Consider the following 24,227-nt stretch of genomic DNA (forward strand, 5'->3'; position numbering starts at 1 on the left):
TTATCGCTGAGTTCTGAGGAGTCCCTTGTGAAAACAGTTGCTTCAGCCACTTTCCTTCATCTTTATCTCCCTTGCCATCCCCCCATCCCCACCCCACCCCACCCCAAGGGACACAGGTGACACTAGAAGACTCTGTTCTATAGTTAAAAACCTCCTGCAAATCAGCTCCTGTCAATTGTTGTTTAGAGGGTCTGTCCCGCTAGTGAGCAAAACACCTCACACAGGCCTGAATGCTGGCTGCTCCGAGACCTGCCTTGCTGCTTTACTTACTAAACACACTCTCACCCCCGCCGATTGCTCAGTCTCCCCCAACAATCCACCCAGTTAAAGTTATCTTCACCTTTCTGCTCTATGCCCATAAGAATCTTGCCCACCCTTCAAGGCCAAATCAAGGTACATCTCTCTGTGAAATGCCCCACATAACTTCAATTCTGATTACCTGAGTAGGGCCACTCATTTGGTTCTCAGCACACACTCTAATTTTTTCTGGGTGATCAGTCAGTCAAAACGACCAGCAGCTTATTGAAAGCAAAGCCAACCTAGGAATCTCCTTCATTATCCAGGCTGCGGAACTCCCTATAAGTTCTCAAGGGTCTGGGCTTCTTTTTATCCTTGCTCTGGACCCTAAAGTTAAGTCATTTTAAGCCTTCCTTCCTCCCTTCTTTCATTTTATTTTTAATCTGAGAGAGAGAGAGAGAGAGAGAGAGAGCGCGCACATGAGCAGGGGGAAGGGCAAAGGGAGAGAAAATCTTAAGCAGGTTCCACGCTCAGATGGAAGCCCAATGTGGAGTTTGATCCCACGACACTGGCTGGGATTATGACCTGAGGCAAAATCAAGGACTGGATGCTCAACTGACTGAGCCACCCAGGTGCCCCTCTTCCTTCCTTCCTTCCTTCCTTCCTTCCTTCCTTCCTTCCTTCCTTCCTTCCTTTTTTCTTTTTCTTTCTCTTCCTTCCTTCTCTTTTTCTTTCTTCTTTCCTTCCTTTCTTTTCTTTCTTCCTTTTCTTTTTTCTTTTCTTTCAAGTAACCTCTATATGGGGCTTAAAATCACAACCCCAAGACCAAGAGGCAAATACTCTACTGACGAAGCCAGCCAGGCGCCCCAAGTCATCCCCTCTTCCTTAATGCAGCCACTACCTACGTCTTACCTTATAGAATTGTCTTCCCACATTATCCTATCTGTAGTTTTTGACTTCCTTGTGCTGAAGCTGATCATTATGACTTCGCTGGAATCCATTCTTTTAATCTCTTAGGGTAGATTTTTCTGCTTTTTTCCTAAGACTGATTCTAGAATCTTTGGTTATCCAGAATAAAAAGCCTTTTGGACAGAGCAACAGGGGTACACAGGCTCATTTGTCTTAAGAAAATAATTTGCATTTCTGAGGAGGGTGGACATATAGGTCTCTCATTATATGTTTACTGAAGGTCTACTATGAGCTGGGCATTGCATGGTATATAATCATGAACAAGATGAAATCCCTGCCTTCCTGCAGCTTCTGGATTACAGAGAATTCATGGTCTGAGAAGTGCTGTGGAGAAAGTAATGCAGTGCTTTCCAACTTTTTGTAGCTGTAACCTGGTACGAAATGTGTTTTATATCATGATTCAGTACAGATACACGCACCTATGTACATACACTTATATATCTGAAATAAAAGTTTCACAAAACTGGAGCCTTACTAAGTTTGGTGTTCTCTGATATTTTCTATTTCTTTTATGATATCTTGGTCATTACCCACTAAGTTAATTGTGTGCTTCATCAGTGGGTATCAACCTGCAACATGAAAATTCCAGTAATGGTCAAGAGCATAACTCTGAGGTTAAGCTGATGGCTTTCAGGCCTGGCTCCACCTCTTACTGTCTGGATTTGGGCAAGTAATTTCTACGTGCCCTTGTTTCTCTATCTGCAAAATGAGATAATAATAACAGTAATATCTGCCTTGTGGACCCTCCTTGGGAATTAAATGAGAAAGGAGATAATGTGTGTAAAGGACTAAAAACAGGGCCTGACACATTGTGGGTGCTCAATAAGCACAAGTGAGCACAGAATTTTCTGGGTATGATGATGGAAGAGTCAAAGCACTCAACTGGGGGGATGGGAGAATGCTTCTTGCAGAAAAAAAATGGCATTAATGTTGAGACCTTAAGAAGTGGCGGGAATTATTCAAGTTTGAGCGGGTGACTCGAAGGAGTAACGAGTGAGAAGCAAGTTCCGTGCAGAGAGAGCAGCCCTTGCAAAAACTATGAGGCGGGAGAACTTTCTGCCTTGTATGACTTGAGAGCTTCCCAATTTGGCTGCAGTCTGAGGGGGGTCAAAGATGGCAGCAAGAGTGAGGTCATGGAGGGCTCTGAAGCCAGCTCAAAGAATTTTAGGCTTTAACTTACGTGCGCTGGGATCTCATTAAACCTGTTAAGCAGGGAAGTGACATGATTTACTTTTTTGAAAGACCATTCAAACTGTAGGGTGGAGAATGGATTAGGGAGGGCAATTCCTGTGGCAGGGAGATCATGAAGTCTTTTGCAGTGTCTTGATTAGAGATGATAGAGTAGCCTGAACTAACCATGCATCTTAATGCAATGCTTCTTACATTATGCTGTCCATGAGAATCATCAGGACGTGTGAGTAGGAGCGTTTTTAAAAATGCAGGTTCCTGGGCTAACAAGCCAAGATTGTGGCGACACCACTTGGGGCCCAGGATTTAAGTAATCATTGTTAGTGGTTCTGAAGCATGTAGTTTCCTCATCACACTTTTAAAAACCAAGAACACAAACTACCTCTCCTATGTCTCTTACATTGTTTTTCTGCTACCCACTCCTCTTTACTTCTCACCTGCTTCGGGGGGGGGGTCCCTCTTGCTTGCACTCCACGTACAAAACCCTTGAGAGCAAGGACTTCGTCTACATCTCCAGTGTGCCCAGGGCAAAACTGGCACATAAAGGGTCCTCTAGAAATGTTCGCCAAACGAATGAATGAGCGGATAAATTAATATATTGCTTTGTACACAATTTTCTGCTTTTAAATACTTGGGCAGGGTTTGAAATCGGAAAACAAAGGTCATTCCATAAGAGGATGTAGATACGACTGGCAAGGCTGAGGAAACAGAGGAAGCTAGTTACCGATTGCCGAGGCTCATTCAGGAGGTGCTAATTCTCGGGGCCGGGGGGCGAGAAATGTTACTATTTCCAGATTAGCAACCATCTTGGGCTGCTTGCGCCACTCTCCCGAGAGTCCCAACTAATCCAGTTGCCTCCGTGGTTCCGGCCCCATCCAATCCTTTGAAGCTAAATGCGTACTCGAGGAGGCCGAAGATAACGGCAGGGACCCTAGCTCAGAACCCCCTCCGGGCCAGCCCCGCAGAGGCAGCTCCGACCTCCCCATCATGGCGGCCGCCGGGCGGGGAAGCCGAGCCCGTGCGTCGCGTGCGTGCCTCATCTCCCTCCCCTCCCCCTCCTCGGCGGCGGCGGCGGCGGCAGAGGCGGCAGCGCTCGCCATTGCCGCTGGTGGCAGGAGGCTGCGAGGAGCCGGCGCGGTCGCAGTCTCCACGGCGCAGGCCCACGGTAGCGCAGCCGCTCTGAGGTGAGTGCCCTACCGCGCAATCTCCAGCTATTTCAGCCCCGGCGCAGCCGCAACACGCCGCCCGCCCGCCGGCCGGCCGGCCCGCCCCGCAGCCTGCACCCTGCCGCCCCCGGCTCCGGGCCTGGGCCCCCGCCGGATTCGGCCCGCCTCGGGCGGGGGGCCCCGGCCCGGCCCAGTCAAACCGCCACCCCGAGGATGCGCAGGCCGCACTAGGCCCCAGGCGTCCTGGCGGGCTCGGGAGGGAGGCGCTGCCCTCCCGAGAGCCCCAGGGTTCCGGCCTCCCCCGCCGCCTGAGGCTCTAGGGGCCGCGGCCTCCTCTCCACCGTGGAACCCGGGGCCCGGGCCCGGCCTTCCCGCGGGCTCGGGAGCGGGAGGCCCGGGAGAGCGCGCCGGGAGCGGGAGGTGGGCGGGCTGCGCGGGACCGGAGCCGCGGCTCCCCGCTCGCCCCCTCGGCCCTTCCCGGGGCTGGTCTGCGGGCGGCGCGGCGGGCTGGGCCGGGGCGCGGGAGCTGCTGTCTCCTGCGGGAGAGGAGGCTGGCTCTTGGGCGGCTTCCGAAGCTTCCCTCCCGCCGGGGTGGCGTGGGCTTGTTACCCAGGTAGACCGGGGGACGCTGGAATATGGCGCGTTGCCCACCTTCTTGCAAGTTAGGAGGCGGCCCGGGCAGCAGCGGCGGCAGTTGGAGGAGGAGGGCGCAAAGTCCTTTTGTACGCAGAAATAAGGAGCGACATTGTGTTTTTTCCCCAGCTGAGATGCTGCCCGCGGAGGGGCCTCGGTTCTTCCTGTGCCTGGGGTGGTGGTCCCCTGGGTGAGGAGAGGGGGAGTGGCGCGACCCTCGGAAGGAACAGAACTGTTGCCACTGTAAAGACGGGGTCTTGGCCTTGTGCATGGGTATTATCTCATGTCCCCAGCCTTTCGGGGAACTCAAGGGTTTGCCCCTGCATGTTGTCCACCTCACTGTGCAGTGATGTCCACCGCCTCTCTCACCTGTTGTGTCGTTGCCGCTGGTCCCAAAGTTTTATAGTGCATCTGATTGTACCCATCAGAACTTGGAGTTGTTTAAAAATCTTAGTATTTTTAGGGCTTCAAATGATAATCTGCTCCAGCCAGTTGGAGGAGCTGTTGCCTGAACTCCATCCCTTCTTAAGCGTTAGATTAGAATATATTAATTCCTTACTTTAGAGCTGGTGTCAGTTGTGCTTAATTCTTTCTGCGGTCAGAGCAAAATTCACATTTTCTTAAGTGTGTAGAGACAATGTATCGGGAAACTTCTAAAGCGAAGGCAGTGTGAGTGAACCTGTCAGCTTGGACAGTGCTCACAGGAGAATGGGTTTGTGCATCTCACCTTTTTCCCCAGGGCATCATCTGTGCCCACAGTGATCCTTTTCCTTTTCCTATTTCATCTTGGTCCAGGCCTTTAAAAAAAAAAAAAATCCTTTTACTCTGGCTTTTAACAGTAAGTTACTGGGTTGTTTTTCACTCAAGGAAAGAGGGGAGGAGGGGCCTTGGAGATGCTGGGGATTTTTTGTTTGATTTGTTTTTAAAATTCAGTAGTAGTATCCCGAATCCCTAGAATTGTGTTTGAAATCAGTTTGACATGTTTTCTCATAAGGTAGTGAAAATATGAGTGTTCTATCTGCGCATGAGTGTAATTGCCTTGTTTTATGAGCAGGAGAGGAAACATACAATTATCACATGTAGTGCAGTATATTGGGTCCTAAATTGTGTGCAAAATTGTTTGTGTCAAGGGACTTTTTTTTTTTTTCTGACAGGAGTTAGATGTGACTTTTGATTGGGTTCATGACAAAGACAAAAAATATAATGAGATTAATAAATACTGCTTACTATTTTTTGGCACATCCTTATTTGAAATCCTTTGATTTCATCCTATGTGCCTTTCCCCTCCCCCCCCCCCCCCGCCCAACGCAACATATATGACAAAAAATGACTTTTTGCTTAGTGGCTGTCATATTTCTTATTTAGCAAAAAAAAAAAAAAAAATCTTAAGCCAAGCGTTTTCATGGAAATAGATTTCTTATCAGGTTTTAAGGAAATTTAGCTTCTGGATTTAGGAAGTAACTATAAGAACAGGAAATAATGAGAGACTTTGTCCAGATACAGAAAGGATTTCAGGTTTCCCTTCCAATTCATGTATATTCCCCAAATTATAGGTTTCTTGTTTTTATTGAATTGCAAGTATACATCCATCTCTAATTTTGTTAGGGAGCTGAAGACAAACTCCCTATGATTTAAATACCTGAATTTGCATTGCCTATGTACTGTGAATTCAACCAGACCCCTGGGTTGGTCTTTGAGAAGTATTTTATGTGAAGTAATCACAAATGGGTAACTGTTTTAAGGGAAATTTAAGCTCCTTGGGGTCTGGGATTAACTTTTTTATACCTCTTTCCTTATATAATGATATTCAGTAAATAACTGGGGAATAATAATGATGAACAGTAATTTTTGGAATTAAAATTTTTTTTCAAAAGTATTTGAAAAGACATATTGACTTTTGGGTTTTGAAAGGTTTATGAATTGTCAGCCTATAGAAGCACACCCTCCAGTCCTCTGGAGAACAGGAAGTTATTGCGTGTGTTCAGCTCCTGTCAGACCTCTTTAGGCAAGCCCAGCTTTGTGTGGCAGTGAGCTTATTCATCTACTCAGTGCCACTGTGAAAAACTGGAAGTTTAAAGTGGGAACTCTGGGTTGTTGAGTCTCAGAAGTGTCTACTCTAACCTCAAGAATTTGAGTGCACCCTCTTGGGTTGTAATTAGTCCAGGAAATGTGATATTTGAATTTAGATGTTTGTGACTGTGTGATGCTCATTAATTATATAATTATGTGTGTGTGTGTGTGTATCTATGTATGTATATATGTATATAGTGTATATTGTATTTGGAAAAGCAGCCTTAAAATAAATACCGATCTTTTGTTTTCTAAAAAAAAAAAAAAAAAAAAAATTAGAAGATTTTTCTCTCCATTCTTTCATGTTTTTCTTGAGAGTTAAAGCTAGCCTGAGCTTACCCAAATATAGTTTTCCATAAATGCTCAGTAAAACAGCAATGAAAAAGAAACCTACTTGTTAAGCTTATTTAGACCAAGTCCAGTCATTGGGGGGTTGTTTGTTTGTTTGTTTGTTTGTTTTTGAGGCTCTGGATACATGTCAATTTTTGTGCATTATGTATCATAGTTCCTTTCTTATTAGCTAGGGGATAGATTATCCACTTTCTGGACTTTTCAGTTAGAACTTTTGTCCATCAATATTCTCCTAAGGTGAACAAGCTGGAAGAGAAAGAGTAAAAGGAGGTGAAACAAATCAATTTCAGGTGTTTCCAGAAGATTACAACCACATTGAGCTATTGGAAACTTTTAATCCTGGAGCAACAAGAATGCTTTGTCTGAAGTTATTTCGATGTAATATGGACAAAACTTGGAAAATGAAAAGAATTTTTGACTGCTCAAGAAAAATAAGTGGATTATATATGCTTTGGAGCATACATTTTTTTTTTTTTCTGAAGTGCAGTTCAGAATTAGGCTAATGAGTTTTTGACCCTGCTCAGTGCAGTTTAGTTACTGAAGCTTCAAACACGTTTCATCATGTCTTTTTTTTTTTTTTTTGTCTTTTCACCAGGTCTGTATGCCTAAAATGTGAACATTTATATGAACTGAAGAAAAGACAGAAATACAAGTTGAGAGTGAGATTCTAGTATATTTTTAAAAGACAAAAAACAAAAAAAGTAGGGGACGGTTATGGCAGGTCTACCACATTTGTGATCTCTTGAGGCAAATCTGTATTCTGTCACCAACAGCAGTCTCTTAGAAGATAATTGTATCATATGGAATCTTCTCCAGAATCCCAGACTGTGTAGCCTGCCTTATCAAACTGCTCCTAAGCTATCAGATCATTTCTTGAGGAAACCAGGTCTGTAAAGGGAGAGGTGTGTGTGTGTGTGTGTGTGTGTGTTTTAGGAAAGTTGGTGGGGAGAAGAGGGAGAAAGGGTGATACTGATAAAAGAATCTAGTCTTATAGATTGGGATGATCACTGGAATTTTGGACATGTATTTTTAAAAGAAGCTAAAAGAGCTAATTATGTATGGGTCATCTGGTGACTTAGACTACTATTTATAGTGTATTTAGTATATAAGCATATTATTTAGGTTAATTCATGCATGCTGATTTCTATGGTTATGAATGTGTAAATTTTGGTTGAGATAGTTGGACAAGTGGACATTTTCTTAAGAACTCTTAAATGGTGCCTGTTGGATAAACTATGCCAAACCTTTTTCAGAATCTTGAAGAATGAGATTTGTATGCATAAACGTTAAGACTATTTTTAAAAAGGAGCTTGTATTTTACTATTGGTAATTGTAAAGTCTTTGCTTTTTAGAACTTGGAGAGTCTGTTTTGTTGCTGCTCCTGAATGCTAATGTGGTTAGGCTGGCAGCTAACCCTACAAAGAACAAGAGGAAGTGAGGAAATGTCCCCATGAAACCTTGCTTAAAACTAAGCAGTAGACTAGAAATGGGGAGTGAGGGACTAGGGGACTTAATTATTGTTTTATGTTCAAAAGGGGGCATACCCTCCATTGAGAAATAACCTTAACTATGTCCTCACTTTGGAGTTTTGCCATTCATTCACCAGACATTGATTAAAGACCTACTTTATTCCAGGCACGTGTTAAGTGCTACGGTAACATATAAACCACAGGCCTTTTCTACTAGGGGAGAAAGATAAGGGCTCAACTATCCATTCATATAGCATGTTGAGAAGTAAAATAAAGAAAAATTGGTGTGGGATTTATAGAGGGAGAGGGTGAGTGATGCGAGTAGAATAAGTGAGGTTAGGGAAGACTTCATGTAGGAGATCTTTAAGCAGGGCTTGGAAAGGTGAGTCGCTGTTTCGCCTGATAGAGAAGAGGCTAGGAGAAGGGCATTCATAGTCTGAGAAATAGCCAGTAGACTTTTCTGTACTTAGGGAGTAGTGGGAAATGAAGCTGATGAGGTTGTGACCTGATTGGGAACAGCATGGGGGAGTTCAAAGATTAGAGTTCGTTAATGAATGATGATGCCTTTAATTAAGATAGGGAATGTATTGGAATAACAGAATTTGAGGAAGAAGGTAATAGGGTATGGTTCTAAATGTGGGAATCGAGATATGTCATATAGGTCACTATTGACAAATTTGGGCTGGCGCAGAAAGGGAAGTGGGGATCAATTATGAGATTTGTATTCATTAGCATAGTGTCATATAGAAATTGCCAAAGAGTATAAAATCAGGACTGAAGAAAAGACTAAGGGCGACCTTGCCAAGCAGCTACATTTGTAGGTCAGGTGGAAGAAGAGGGGCTTATGAAGGAAGTTGAAAAAGAATGGCTAAAGAGGTAAGATAAATAGTATGGGGTTGAAGAAGCTGAGTCTAGAGGGTAAGGGAATTTTAATGGGGAATTTAGCAACCTGAAATACTACAGAGAGCTCATTAGGGTGAAAACTGGATTTGGCAATTCAGAGATAAAAGGAATTTTCAGAGATAAAAGGTGTGTGTGTGTGTGTGTATTGTTTTGCCAGGAATCATGTTAGTTTAAACACAATAGATTTCTGGAGCATTATTGAATACAGGGGGTAAGGTTTATAAAACCCGATTTAATAGATGACCCATGCTTAGAAATAGGTCCTATTCTTCCCCTTCTCTTACGGGAATTACAGTATAAAAGCTTTGGGAGGAAACTTAAATTCTAACAATTAGAGTTTATAGATTTGGGGTGCCTGGGTGGCTTAGTTGGTTAAGCATCGACTTTGGCTCCGGTCATGATCTCGTGGTTCGTGAGTTCGAGCTCCATGTGGGCTCTGTGCCGACTGACTGCTTGGAACCTGGAGCCTGCTTCAGATTCTGTGTCTCCCTCTCTCTCTGCCCCTCCCCCCCCATGCTCTGTCTCTGTCATAAATAAACATTAAAAAAAATAATGGAGTTTATAGATTTGAGTGTATAGTATAGTATGTTTGAGTTTATAGTCTCTTAAAATACAAATTCCTCTTGAAGAGTTTTGAGGTTTTATAATATTTACATGTTAAGTGCAGAGGTATTTTAACCTGGGTTTTATAGTTCTGGGACTCATGGATATATTTTGGCCATGTAACCCTGATCTCTTGAAACTGTATGAAAAATTTTGTATGTGTGTGTGATTTTTCTGGGGAGAGGGTCCATAACTTTTCTGAGATTCTCAAAGCATTCTTGACACACAGAAAAGTCAAAGGCCTTTTCAGTATTGGTAATTCAGTCAGATATTTATTGTGTTAGTTGTCTGAAATCAGTTAACCAGATTGACTGGGACAGACCAAGGGGAAGAAATTTTGAGTGAGTATCTCAAGTGAGGAACTTTGGGAAGATCTGAGGCACCTCTAGGAGATGGGACTACGAGCACCAGAAGGAAGGTGGGAGGAATGTCAAAGCAAAGCTTCACCAGTTTCAGAATCTTGCCAAGTCTTCTGGATTCCTTGGGGTTTTGTTTTGTTTTCTGGGGTTTTTTTGTTGTTGTTGTTTTATACTCCAGGATTCACACTAGTATATGACTATCTATTCATGCACTATATACAGTGGGCTTTGTCGGGGATCAAGTTACTATTTTATTTTTATTTTATTTATTTAATTTTTATTTTTTTAATGTTTATTCATTTTTGAGAGACAGAGTGTGAGCGGGGGAGGGGCAGAGAGAGAGGGAGACAATCCAAAGCAGGCTCCAGGCTCTGAGCTGTCAGCACAGAGCCCGGTGCAGGCATTGAACTCACGAACTGTGAGATCAAGACCTGAGCTGAAGTCAGACACTCAACCGACTGAGCTACCCAGGCTCCCCTCAAATTACTATTCTAAAGAGAAAATAAGTTTTGAAAGAAATCTAACTGGTTCATAGATTGCACTAAAAATTTTTTAAGTTGGGAGTTGCTTGTACTTTGGAAATTTTCTGAAATGCACAGATGTTTCAGTCTACTCATTTGGGGCAAGAAATTCTCTCCTTAATTTTTCTGACTATGAAATGAAAATACCTTTGGACCCCTATAGAGTCTTTCAGAAGTATGACAGTTATGGAAGGGCAGAGAAAAGGGGACAGAGGATCTGAAGCAAATTCTGCACTGACAGCAGTGAGCCCCATGTGGGCTCGATCTCACAAACCAATCATGACCTGAGCCAAAGTTGGATGCTTGACCGACTGAGTCACCCAGCGCCCCAGAAATTTAGGCAAATTTTTAAAAATGTTCCATATTAGATCTTATTTATTCCAAAATTATTTCATTCTAAAATTCTAGATAACTGGTCATTTTTACTTTCTTCCTCTATAATTTTTGGATCTTTGATATTAGGAGACAGTTTTGTTAGCTAGGCCCTAGGTTCGGGGTGATCTCCAACTTATTTTGAGAGAGTGCGTGCATGTGCACGTGTACATGAGTGAGTGGCAGAGAGATGGGTAGAGAATCCCATCTAATAGTGCAGAGCCTGACCTGGGGCTTGATTCCATGAACCATGAGATCATGACCTGAATTGAAATCAAGAGTCAGAGGCTTAGCTGGCAGCCACCCACATGGCCCAGTGATCTCCAACTTTTGATTGTCATCCTTACAAGTAAAATTTTGAGCACACATTCTGAATCGCATTTATTTATAAATGATGTTCCTGTGCTCTTGTACTAATACATTTATGTGCTTTATAAACAATATAGAAGGTGGGGCGCCTGGGTGGCTCAGTTGGTTCAGCGTCCAATTTCGGCTCAGGCCATGATCTCGGGGCTTGTGGATTTGAGCCCGACGTTGGGCGCTGTGCTGACATTTCAAAGCCTGGAGCTTGCTTCAGATTCTGTCTCCCTCTCTCCCTGCCCCCCCCCCCGCTTGCACTCTGTCTCTCAAATATATAAATAAAAACATTAAAAAAGTAAAAGTGTATAGAAGGTAGGAATTTTAAAAGGACAAGGTAAAGGTGAAATAGTTTTTTTTGATGTCTTGCAAATTGAGTTGATGGTGGTTCAGTAGCTTATGAGTTTGATTAGCTTATTTTTATATTTGTTCATAACTTACGTGTTTTCTATAATTAATGCCATCAATGTTTTTCTAAAGTGCTCGTTTATTTATTTTAAAAGATTTGTTTATTTTTGAGAGAGAGAGTTGTGTGCACACACCTGGGGTAGGGGAGAGAGAGGGAGACAGAGGATCTAAGGCAGGCTCCATGCTGACAGCAGAGAGTCAGATGCTGGGCTCGAACTCCTGAACCATGAGATCAGGACCTAAGCCAAAGAGCGACGCTTAACTGACTGAGCCACCCAGCGACCCAGTGCCAGCAATTTTTTATAGAATACCCTATAGAAGTATTGGTAAATGCAAGAAAGCAATGAATAAATATTTTGGGTAATCTTAAGCATAGAAAATGTGTGCTTGTAACTTGTAATTAGCTTGTGTATGTGGATTATCTTTACAGTCACTAAACCTACAGATAAGATCCCTAAATAGAATTGGAGTATTTTTTTTTTTTAACGTTTATTTATTTTGAGACAGACAGAGACAGAGCATGAGCGGGGAAGGGGCAGAGAGAGAGAGAGAGAGAGGGAGACACAGAATCAGAAGCAGGCTCCAGGCTCTGAGCCGTCAGCCCAGAGCCTGACGCGGGGTTCGAACTCACGGATGGCGAGATCATGACCTGAGCTGAAGTCGGATGCTCAACCGACTGAGCCACCCAGGCGCCCCAAGGAGTATTTTATCTTATCCTTTGTTCGCTGCGTTTTGGTCCTTTGTCTTTTTGTTGTTGTTGTTTAGAAACATACTTTTTTAAAATGTTTATTTACTTTTGAGAGAGTGCAAGCAGGGGAGGGGCAGAAAGAGGGGGACAGAGGATCTGAAGAAGAAGTAGGCTTTGTGCTGACAGGCTGACAGCAGGGAGCCCCAGGTGGGACTCGAACTCACGAACTCATGAACCGTGAGATCATGACCCTAGCCGAAGTCAGACGCTGAACTGACTGAGCCACCAGGTGCCCTAGTCCTTTGTCTTTTATTAAACAATTATGAAATAAAATTCTTAGCCCCTACATAAAAATAACCCACCAATTAAAGAACCAACCAAGGCTTGCTAAATAAAAATGCCATCACAGAAGTAGTCTTTTGATCCAAAACTGGCTTCAGGTACTAAGTCTAAGAAAGTAATGATTCAGACATCACCAGTTATATAACGGAATGTTAAAATTTTTGTCTTTTCTTCCTTAATTTTTGGTTCTATATTTTAAAAGTTTTTCTATATTGAAAATATATAATTTTTGTAGTGAGCAATTTAACAAAGAAAACAACCCAAAAAAACCCTTCAAATTAAATGGTTATCTTTGATTTATAAGCATATCGGTGATTTTCATCTTTTTTCTTGTAACTTTCAAACTATCTTTAGTGAAAATGCGTTAACTTTTATAACCTCACCCCCCCCCCCACCCGACACACACACACAAGCATGGATGATATAATTACGGCCCTAAGGACTCACTGTCAGATTTTGGGCAGGCAAGTTATTTATCCTCACTGGGCCTGTTGTCTCACTTGAAAAATGAAGAGGATAGAAATGATATCTAAAATTTCTTCTGAATAAAAATTCCTTCTAAAATTAATTCTGAGTCTGTGTTATGACATGTTAATAAATCTGGTATTTTCTTAAAGTAAAAAGGTATGTATATGTGTTCATTGTAAGAAAGCAAAAAGAAGAAAATTTAAAATATAATTATACAAAGATAATGAATAATATTTTAGTTTTAGATATTCCTTTAGGGGTATATGTATGTGCATGCACATACTGTATATGATAAATGGAATTATACCCTGCATATTGTTTTGAACCAAAAATGTCTGAGGATATTTAATTCATCTGTTTATCTTTGCCCTGAAATATTCTTAGTGCAGCAGTTGTAAATCCGTTTGTTTTAATGAAATATTAAAGATATTTAAAAGTTTCTCTCCAAATTCAAATTTGTTCAGAAAATACTTGCTGTTTGTTTCGTGCTCTGTGTGGTTTTGCTGAGGCAAGGATAACTTGGAGTAAGGGCGAAAGGGCTTGCCTGTGAAAGCTTACTTAGTGAAGAATGAAAGCTAAATCCTGGGTTAACCTCAATTTCATTCACATAATAATTCCTTTTTTTCTCCACTCTGCTCTCGTACTTCCTGAGCTAAGATGTCTATTTGCAAGATAGTTTCTGAAGTGAACAAGTTCATCTCAATATATTATTGGTTCTTTTATTTTACCCTAGGACCTTCTGAGTTTTTCTGTTCCTATTGAGAACAAATTAGATATTAGTAGCATCAGTAGTGTAATACAGAAGTATTAATACTTGGGTTTTTAAGCATTATCTATGGGGATTTCAAAAGATTTTGTACATATAAAATTAAATATGTGTACAAATATAAAATGCAATGTAATCTCATTTGTGCTTCCCCTCAGTGAAGTACGTGGTATATATAATACTAATTTTATGTAAAATAACTTGATTTTTCTCAAAGTTAACTTCCTTAAAGATTTTATACAGTGGATTCTCTTTGCAGTTGGTGATATAACCCAATTTTCCTGCCTTCTCATTTAGGTCTGTCTTTAATCCCTCTGGTAGTTGGTTTGCATTTTGTATTTTATACAAAATGGAAAACAAACCTAGGGTAAATAGTTCCTTAGTTATGGCAACTAATGTCCAAAGCAATTTAGTCCTTTTTCAAGCAAGTATAGTATAAAGCCTGTGGAAGTGTGTGTCAGAAGAAAAAAGTTTGATTTGTTTATTCTCTTCCCTTTTACTTTGAAGATTACAATCTTTTTTAGGAGAAAAACTATACCTGACAGTTAAGATGCTTAAGTCAGGGCCGTCTGGGTGGCTCAGCTGGTTAAAGCGTCCGACTTTGGCTCAGGTCATCATCTCCTGGTTCGAAGGTTCAAGCCCCATGTTGGGCTCTGTGCTGACAGCTCAGAGCCTGGAGCCTACTTGGGATTCTGTGTCTCCCTCTCGCTCTACCTCTCCCCTCCTCACACTCTCTCTCTCAAAAATAAACATCAAAGGGGCGCCTGGGTGGCGCAGTCGGTTAAGCGTCCGACTTCAGCCAGGTCACGATCTCGCGGTCCTTGAGTTCGAGCCCCGCGTCAGGCTCTGGGCTGATGGCTCAGAGCCTGGAGCCTGTTTCTGATTCTGTGTCTCCCTCTCTCTCTGCCCCTCCCCCGTTCATGCTCTGTCTCTCTCTGTTCCCCCAAAAAATAAATAAACGTTGAAAAAAAAATTAAAAAAAAAAAAATAAACATCAAAAAAATTTTTTTTGAAAAAAAGATGCTTAAATCAATGTCTTCCAGACAGCGAGAGGTAGAAAATCTGAGAATAATACGTACAAACTTATTGCCTCTTAAACTTGTTTTCAGTTTTTGTGTCCAAAATACTTGAGAACAGTAGCTAATTCTAAGTTGAGAGTCCACCAAGATGAATTGTCTTTATTCTGAAGAAATCCATTTTGTAGCCAGTGAGTGGTATATATCCAAATATCCAGTACCCTTTAAATAGGTAATCTTTGTTTAGTAGTAATTTAGGGCTTTGAGTACAGTAGTGATTCTTGTCTTTTAGCATGATTTTGAAATTATCTTTTTTTAAGAATAATGATTACTGGGGCGCCTGGATGGCTCAGTCAGTTGAGTGTTTGACTTCAGCTCGGGTCATGATCTCACAGTTTGTGGGTTCGAGCCCTGTGTTGGGCTCAGTACTGACAATTCAGAGCCTTGGAGCCTGCTTCAGATTCTGTGTCTCCTTCTCTCTCTGCCCCTCCCCTGCTCGTGCTCTCTCAAAAATAAATAAATGTTAAAAAAAATTTTTAAGAGAATTGATTACTTTGTAACAATAATTGGTTTCCCTTAATGATAAAAGTCTGTGCAGTTGTTCCATGTAAATATGCACACTCAGATTCGGCCTACAGTGAAGTTTCAGAACCCTAGATCCAATGGCCCAGTTGGCATTTCTTGGATGCTTCAGAAGCACTTCTCAAAATGAAATTCCCTTATCAAACTTGGTCCTGTTCAGCTCTGGCTCACCTCAGTGAATGGTACCACCATTTCATCTGGTTTCTTAGAAACTTTCATCTTTCAGTGCCACCAAATCCTTTAGAAAGTTTATTTAACTCTCTAAACTCAATTTGCCCTCTTCATTTCACCTTTACCACTTATGTCTGAGTTGCTATGGTTTCTTTCTTGGACTGTTGGAATAACCTCCAACTGGTCTACCCGCATCCACTCTGGCTAAGCCCTAGTCCATTCTCCTCAGTGCAGCCAGAATGAATCGATCTTTTCTAAATACACAGCTCTGGTCATTTCCCCCATTGAATTTAGGATGAAGACAAAGCTCTTTTATGTGGTACCTAGTAACTTTTGGACTCATTTTGTATCAGTCATGCTCCCCTAACTATAAGGTCTTTCCTGCTGGTGTTCCTTCTGCCTGGAAAGCTTTTCCCTTTCATCTCTTTTTAGTAAAATCATATACATTTTATGACTTTGAGGTCCGTCCTCGAGCATAATTTCCTCAGGAACTTTATTCAGATATTCCTCATTTTTGCACTTTACCATGTGTGTTATACATGTCATTTTACATTTGTTTGTATATTACTCGATACATGTCTGTCTTTCCCACCGGCTTGTAAAGCTTCATGATCATAGATACAAACATAGTGTCCATTATCAACCACAGTGCCTGACAATGTAACAAGCAGTCAGTATTTATTTGAATGATTGTGGAAACATTGCAAAATTCATTTAATATTTTACCTTACTACCACACTTTGTGGTGCCATCTAATACTTTATAATTTCTGGGAACGCCGGGTGGAACCAGATTCTAAGTCATCTAAGCCACCCCTCTTCCCCAAAGTTACATGATCATCAGTCTCTCCTTGAACACATCCAATGATAGGAAATTTACTACTTAACAAAGGCTGTTTAATTTTTAATCTTTAAGACATAAATTAGAAAACTTAGTTTCAACTGAAATTTCTCCCTGTAAGTTTTACCTGCTGGTCCTACCTTTTGTTCTCTAGGACTTCCCAAATCAATATTTTATATTTTCTTTATAAAGTCCTCTGAGTTGCCTTTTTTAAAAAAAAAAAAGTTTATTTTTGAAAGAGAGAGAACATGCAAGTGGGGGGAAGGGCAGAGAGAGTGGGAGAGAGAATCCCAAGCAGGCTCTGCACTGTCAGTGCGGAGCCTGATGCCATGGGGCTGGATCCCACAAAACCGTGAGATCATGACCTGAGCCAAAATCAAGAGTCAGATGCTTAACTTACTGAGCAGGTGCCCCTTTTGAATTGTCTCTTGGTTTAAATGTCCCTGGGACCTTCAGCCTTCTTGGAAAGGTAATGGGGTATGCTGGAAAGAGTTGAGGGGGCTGTTTCCTAGGGCTACCATAACAAATTACCATAAAGTAAGTGCCTTAAAATAACAGAAATTCTCTCATAGTTCTGGAGCCCAGAAGTCAGGAATCAGGTGTTTGTAGGGCCACAATCCCTCTGGAGGCTCTAGGGAGGAGTCTTTTCTTTACCACTTCATGCTTTTGGTGACTGCTAGCTTTCCTTGACTTGTGGCTATATGCCTCTGAGCTACTCTCTGTATAATCTCTGTTGGCCTCACTCATATAGGGGCACTTGTCGTTAGATTTTGGACCAACCTGGGTAATCCAGGGTGATCTCCTCATCTCAAGATGCTTAGTTTAGTTATATCTGAAAGACCCTTTTTTTCCGAATAAGGTAACACTCGCAGGTTCCAGGAATTAGGATGCGGACTTACCTTTTGGGGAGCCACCATTCAATCTGTTACAGGGGCTCTGGGTTTAAATCCTGTTAATGCTAAGTTGCATGCAAATTTGAGCATGTTACTTGCCCTTTCTGAGTCTGAATCTGTGTAATCTTAAGACAGGGTTAGTAATGCCTGTATCATTGGTAATGTGAAGATTTAAGAAAAATTCATGTGAAGGGAGCACCTGCATAGCACAGTTGGTTAAACATCCAACTTCAGCTCAGGTCATGATTTTGTGTTTCATGAGTTTGAGCCCCTGTGTCAGTCTCTGTGCTGACAGCTCAGAGCCTGGAGCCTTCGGATTCTGTCTGTCTGTCTGTCTGTCTGTCTGTCTGTCTCTCTCTCTCTCTCTCTCTCTGCCCCTCCCCCACTTGCACTCTGTCTTTCAAAAATAAACATTAAAAAAAATTCATGTGAAGTACTTTCCACATGATACCTAACTCATTAAATGTTGCCTTCCACATATCAAACTGTTCTGACCCTACTGTGCTTTGTTAGGGTCTCTAGATGTTATGTGTGGCCTAGAACCCAGCACGAGTTGTGAGATTGGCCTGATAAGTACAAACTACAGTGGGTATTTGTATTCTGGGCACTGTGTAGCCACTATGATTAATAAGCCCACATTTGAATATGTGTATTGTAGCCACATCATGAGATTGGCTTGTTAAACCGGGAAATTGGTTAAAACCTCCATCTTTTTTTATTGGTGTAACTATTAAATCCAAAGCGTGTAGTTAGGTTTTAGACCCAGGTGTACATTGTTACGCATTATGTTGTGTGTTACGAGTGTTACGTTATCAAGTCATGGTGCCTAGTGCATAGTAGTAGCTCTATTCTGAATTTTATGTTGCTGCGTGGTTTAAAGGAGTCTTTAAACTTACCTACTCTGGTGGTATTCCGAGAATATTTCTTAAAGCAAATGCTGTAGTGAATATAAAAAAGAAAAAAGTTACCATTGAAGTAGCAACTATATCAATGTTGGGCACGTGGATAGCATTGTTAGGTGCTCCTTCTGTAATCAGGTCTTGGTTGATGGACAGGCTGCTTTTGATTCTTCTGTCAGGTATATGAAATGTGTGTCCACTGCTTATGTAATAAATATGCATTTAATGATTTCCATACCTACTAGTAGTGTTTGGAATTTGCATTTGAGATAAAAGACTAGAGGAATGGATGATGTAGAAGTGATGTTCTAAAAATATTTATTTTGGGGGCACCTGGGGCGTCTGACCTCGGCTCAGGTCATGATCTTGTGGTCCATGGGTTTGAGCCCCACATCAAGCTCTTTGCTGACAGCCAGAGCTGGAGCTTGCTTCAGATTCTGTGTCTCCCTCTGTCTTTCTGCCCCTTCCCCACTTGTGTTCTCCCTCCTCTCTCTCTCTCAAAAATGAATAAACATTAAAAAATTAAAAATATTTATTTTGCATAAGTTTTATATGCACATGGCTAAAAGATCAAATAATATAAAAGGAATACAGTGAAAAAATGAGTTTCTCTTCCAGTCTCCCTCTCCAGAAATCATCACCACTGCCAGTTTCTTGTGTATCCTTTAAGGTAGGCTAAGCAAAAAGTATGTTTGTATCTCCCTTTTTAAAAACACAAATGATTGCTTATGTGCGTATGGTCCTTTAGAAAGTGCTTCCCTTCCACCCCCTTTTTGGAATGACATCTTTTGTGTCCTGATCCCCAGCACCAGTGTAGGATTTCTAGGTTTTTTCCCCCCTATTGTTGAGAGGCAGGGAACCAAATTCCATGGCTTTCCATTACTAATTTGATTGTGTGGGATGCATTTCCAGTGGAGTTGTATATTATATAGTCCTTTGTGAAAGACTTCTCTTTATAGGCTAAGTTTATACCAGAGAAATAAAACCAATTTAATTCGGGCCATTTATTTAGAAAACTAGTAAAGAAAAAACTATCACTTCAGATTGGTTTAACATGTTATCTTGGTATTGCTTAAGCCCTTTTTATGCTTGCTTAAAGACTTACTCATTTTGATTATTTTGATTATTATTGACAGCAGGGCCAAATAAATTACTTCACGAGTCTGGTAGGTAGCACAGGCCTAGTTAGGAAGAGCCGGGATGCCCAAGAACAGATGGTCCGTGACGGTGGTCACACTTTCGACCTTGGGTTATGACTTGTGTTTTCTGTTTTTTCTCTTATTATGCTGGTTCTTAATCTTTGGTCTCAGGACCCTTTTATATCCTTAAAAATTACTGAGGTTTATGTGGGTTATAACTTTTGATATTTACTGTATAAGAAATTTAAACAGCAATTTTTAAATGTTTATTAATTAATTTGAAAATAATGGTGCACACTACATGTTATAGAAAAAACTGTATTTTCCAAAACAAAAATTTAATGATGAGTATTGTTTTACAGTTTGTGGAAATCTTTTTAATGTTTGGCTTGACAGAAGACAGCTGGATTCTATCTGTTTTTGCATTCAGTCTGCTGAGTATGTTGCTTTGGTTGAAATATATGGAAAACATCCCATCTCATACCAAATGTGTAGTTGGAAAAGGGAAAAGCGTTTTAAGAGCCTTTTAGGATAATTGTGGATACTCTTCTTTGATATTACACCAAAACTCAGCAATATTAATTTCTTAAAGGTGAGTTGCCGTGGAGATTCAGAAACCATGATTGTACTTTGTTTGGCTCCAGTCTATTGGCTTCTCATACACTTTGAAAGAATCTTTTAACCCATGCATGATTTTATAACATCATACATTGGTCAATTTGGAAAATATCAGTTCACTGAGTTAGGCATATCTTCCAACTATTGACACAAAAATCATGTTCATTAACACTACCACGGATCTTATCCAAAAAGGCTTTTTAAAAGTAAGAGAAAGCTATCAGGCTCACTGTGGCAGATACAAGTTTTCCAAAATCCTAATTATCATTTGAAATCCCCCAATTTTATCATTGGCAACAAATACTGTCAGTTATTTTCCTTGAAGTGACAGGCTCACTTGTTATTTTTGAAAAAATATTTGTCCTTTATCCAGGTCTGAATAACCATATAGTTTGTTTATTAGCTGCTCTTTGAAGTATAGTAAAGAGAAGTAAAGTAAAGCTCTTTGAAGTGAAATAAAAATGGTGTTTTTTGGGAAAAAATAGCTAATTGAGTTTGCAGCTCAAAGCATGATACGTCTGCTTTTGAAACAACACACTTCTGAACACAGAATTACTTTGTGAATACTTTCCATTTGGTTATACAGAAGAGTAAAAAGACAAGAACTCAAGGGTGAAGATTTAATAAAATTAATAATTTGTACTCTTTCATCAACACGTTCTTCAATAAAATTGACTGTTTTACTATGTGCACATAACGACGCGGTATACATGGTGCTAAGGTGGCATTTAGTTTTACCCTACCATTGCGTTTACACCGTTAGTGCAAATATAAGCACAGTGAAAAAGGCACATGTCTTGGCTGATAAATTGTTCTGAGACCAATTGTGTTTTTTTTAATGTTTTTATTTATTTTGGGGGGGGCGGGGTAACAGAGGATCTGAAGTGGGCTCCACGCTGACAGCAGAGAGCCGGATGTGGGCTCAAACTCACAAACTGCAAGATCATGACCTGAGCTGAAGTCAGAAGCTTAACTGCTCAACCGACTGAACCACCCAGGCACCCTGAGACCAGTTCTAGTGTGTGTGTGTGTGTGTGTGTGTGTGTCTCTCTCTCTCTCGGAGAGGTGGTTTCCTATACATACAACCAAGCAATTCTTGGGCATCAGCAGGGTATCCAAGAATTCAAGTCAATTCTGACACTATTGATCCAGAGATAGCATCAGGTTAAGGGCTCAATCCCATAAGACTGCCCCCTGGCCCCCTACTTTAGGCACCAATCACAAGTCCCAGGCTGTTACCTGTGCCTCTGACCAACTAGCTGCAGATGGAGGTTGCAATGACTCCCTCCCACTCAGAATGCTAATCACAAGTCCAGCTTGTACCTACACTTCTAACTGGCTGGCGGTAAATCAGACATTCCCACGAGGTTTTACTAATTTGCTAGAGAGGCTCGCAGAACTGAGGGAAACATTTATTTTTACCAGTTTATTAAAGGATATAGCAAAGGAAATCAATCAACAGCCAGGTAAAGAGAGACATCAGGCAAGGGATGGGAAGAGGGCGGAGAGGGCACGGGATTTCCATGCCCTCTACAGGCGTGCGACTCTCCCAGCATTTCTATATGTTCACCAACCTAGAAACTCTGTGGACCCAGTCCTTTGGGTTTTTATGGAGGCTTTGTTATGTAGTCATGATTGACTAAGTCTTTGGCTATTGGCTGATTAAACCTTCAGCCCCTCTCCCCCTTCCTGGAGGTGGGGGTGGGGCCAAAAGTTCTTCCCTGCCCTTTTGTAGACTCCCAAAGTCACCTTAAATAACATAACAAAAGAAAGATAGTTTGGTTGGTCAACCTTATCACCAGAAATTATAAGGGTTTTAGGAGCTGTGAGGCAGGAACTGTGGACAGAGATCAAAATACAATACTGGGCATTTACCCCCAAAATACAAAAACACTAATTTATGGGGCTCCTGGGTGGCTCAGTCTGGCTCTGCACTGCCAGCTAGCTCGGAGCCTGAAGCCTGCTTCAGGTTCTGTGTCTCCCTCTCTCTGTCCCTGCCCTGCTTGTGCTCTCTTTCTCAAAAATAAATAAACATTAAAAAAAAAACCACATTAATTCAAATTGGGTTTTTTTTTCCCCTGAGGGAGAGCATAGGGGAGGGGCACAAGAAGGAGGGGAGAGAACCTTAAGCAGACTCCACCCTCAGCACAGCACTGCCCTACCTGGGGCTTGATCTCATGACTGAGATCATGACCTGAGCCAAAATCAAGAGTCACACGAGGGGCGCCTGGGTGGCTCAGTCGCTTGGGTATCCGACTTCAGCTCAGGTCATGATCTCACAGTCCGGGAGTTCCAGCCCCGCGTCGGGCTCTGTGCTGACAGCTCAGAGCCTGGAGCCTGCTTCAGATTCTGTGTCTCCCTCTCCCTCTGCCCCTAACCCACTCACATTCTGTCTCTGTCTCTCTCAAAAATAAATAAACATTAAAAAAATTTTAAAACAAAAAAGAGTCTCAAGTTTAGCCATCTGAGCCACCCAGGCACCCCCCAGAAACACTAATTCAGAGAAATACATGCATTCCTATGTTTATTGCAGCATTATGTACAATAGCCAAGATATGGAAGTAGCCCAAGTGTCCATCCATAGATAAATGGATAAAGAAGATGTGGTGTATACACACAATGGAATATTATCCAGCCGTAAAAGAGAATGAAATCTTACCATTTACAACAACATGAGGAGAGCTAGAGAATATAATGCTAAGTGAAATAAGTCAACCAGAGAAAGACAGATACCAAATGATTGCACTCATGTGAACTTTAAGAAACAAAACAAATGAACAAAGAAAAAAAAAAAAGAGAGAGACAAACCAAGAAACAGACTCTTAATTGTAGAGAACAAACTGATGGTTAACGGGGAGGGGGGGGCGCGGATGGAACAGGGGACAGGGATCACTTACTGTGATGCTGTGATGAGCACTCAGTATAGAATTGTTGAATCACTATATTGTACACCTGAAACTAATATAACACTGTATGTTAACTATAATGGTCATCCCCCATTTGGATGGCCAAATATATACTTCTTGTAAATCACAGTATCACAGTTATCAAATAGTTTTGATCTCATGGATCCCTTGAAAAAGTCACAGGGGTCCTAGGGTTCCACGGTTCACTTTGAGAACTACTGCTATAAGCTATTTGAGGGTTAAACTAATTATTCAGATGTCCTTCTTCAGTTTCTGCTCCAGGATTTTACACAGAGCAGGTGCCTAAAGAATGTTTGTTTAGTGAATGTGATATGACATTTAAACAGGACAAAACTTGGTGAGTAAAATAATGTAGGTAGTCTTGAATAAGCAGCTTTTCCACAGTTGTTAAGGATAAGATGGTCAAATGAAGTATTGATGATAATATATTTAGTAAATACAAATTATGAAATAAAGAACTAAATATGAGGTGATATTAAAATCAGGATTAACCTGGTTTCAGAGAAGCACAGGGAACGGACACACGCATCCAAGTACCTACGGGAGCCAACAATTCCAGCCTTGTTAGGCTTCTGTTAAGGAGTCCTCTAGTTTTTGGGTCCTTAAATTTGTAGTGGTCTAAGAAAGGATCCTCAAGTCCATGGATTTGATCTGAAAAGCAAACATGTCATTTAAATTTCAATGGGTCACTGCTTGATCTAGTAAAATCTTTTCAAAAACAGTTACAGAAGGTGAATGTTAAAAACAAGTCACTTTTTATGAAGAATAGTAAATAAAAGTCTTGTGTTCGTATAAACTGCAGATCCAGGTAGATAGTTTTAATTGAGTCATTTTCCCCCTTTAAGGGAGCCTGTCTGATGAATACTCTATTGTGATTATGGACTATTGTTTTCTCCTTTTGTTTGGGGCAGAGAATTGGGTTCTAAAAACAGCACGATATATCCTTTTCTTTTAGTGTAGAAGGAAGCCTCAATCCATCTTGCTACTTTGATAATTTCAGTTTGCTAAATAAATAGTACTCCTTTTGTTATCTGGTGATTTGTTTGTAACAGTCTATTTTTGGTTTAGGGCTAGGTTGTAAGAATGGGCGGTGACATTGAAGGTGGAAATGGGGAAGAACAGTACTCGTTCTTCTTAAACCTTGCAGGTCTTTCCCTACCCACCCCCCATCCTTACTTTTTAAAACCTTTGACTTTTATCTCAAGTAGGGATTGTAAGAGATAGGCGAAGGCATTTCTAACAATCATAATAGTACACTTTTTGGTTTCATGT

General features: G+C 41.3%; 1 protein-coding gene across 3 annotated transcripts in view; it reads left to right on the forward strand.

Annotated features, from left to right (window-relative positions):
* The first annotated feature begins 3,501 nt into the window (after positions 1–3,501).
* Positions 3,502–24,227, forward strand: part of NRF1 (nuclear respiratory factor 1) — a 145,396-nt gene continuing 124,670 nt past the window's right edge. For all 3 annotated transcript variants that reach the window (XM_047097458.1, XM_047097459.1, XM_047097460.1), the window contains exon 1: positions 3,502–3,578. The gene's annotated coding sequence lies outside the window, so the exon portion shown is untranslated. The remainder of the gene's footprint in view (positions 3,579–24,227) is intronic.

Source organism: Lynx rufus, unplaced genomic scaffold (genome assembly GCF_022079265.1).
Source record: "Lynx rufus isolate CCGP_SWC_20201006 ecotype Redwood Valley unplaced genomic scaffold, mLynRuf1.p SCAF_4, whole genome shotgun sequence".
NCBI classification, from domain to species: Eukaryota; Metazoa; Chordata; class Mammalia; order Carnivora; family Felidae; genus Lynx; species Lynx rufus.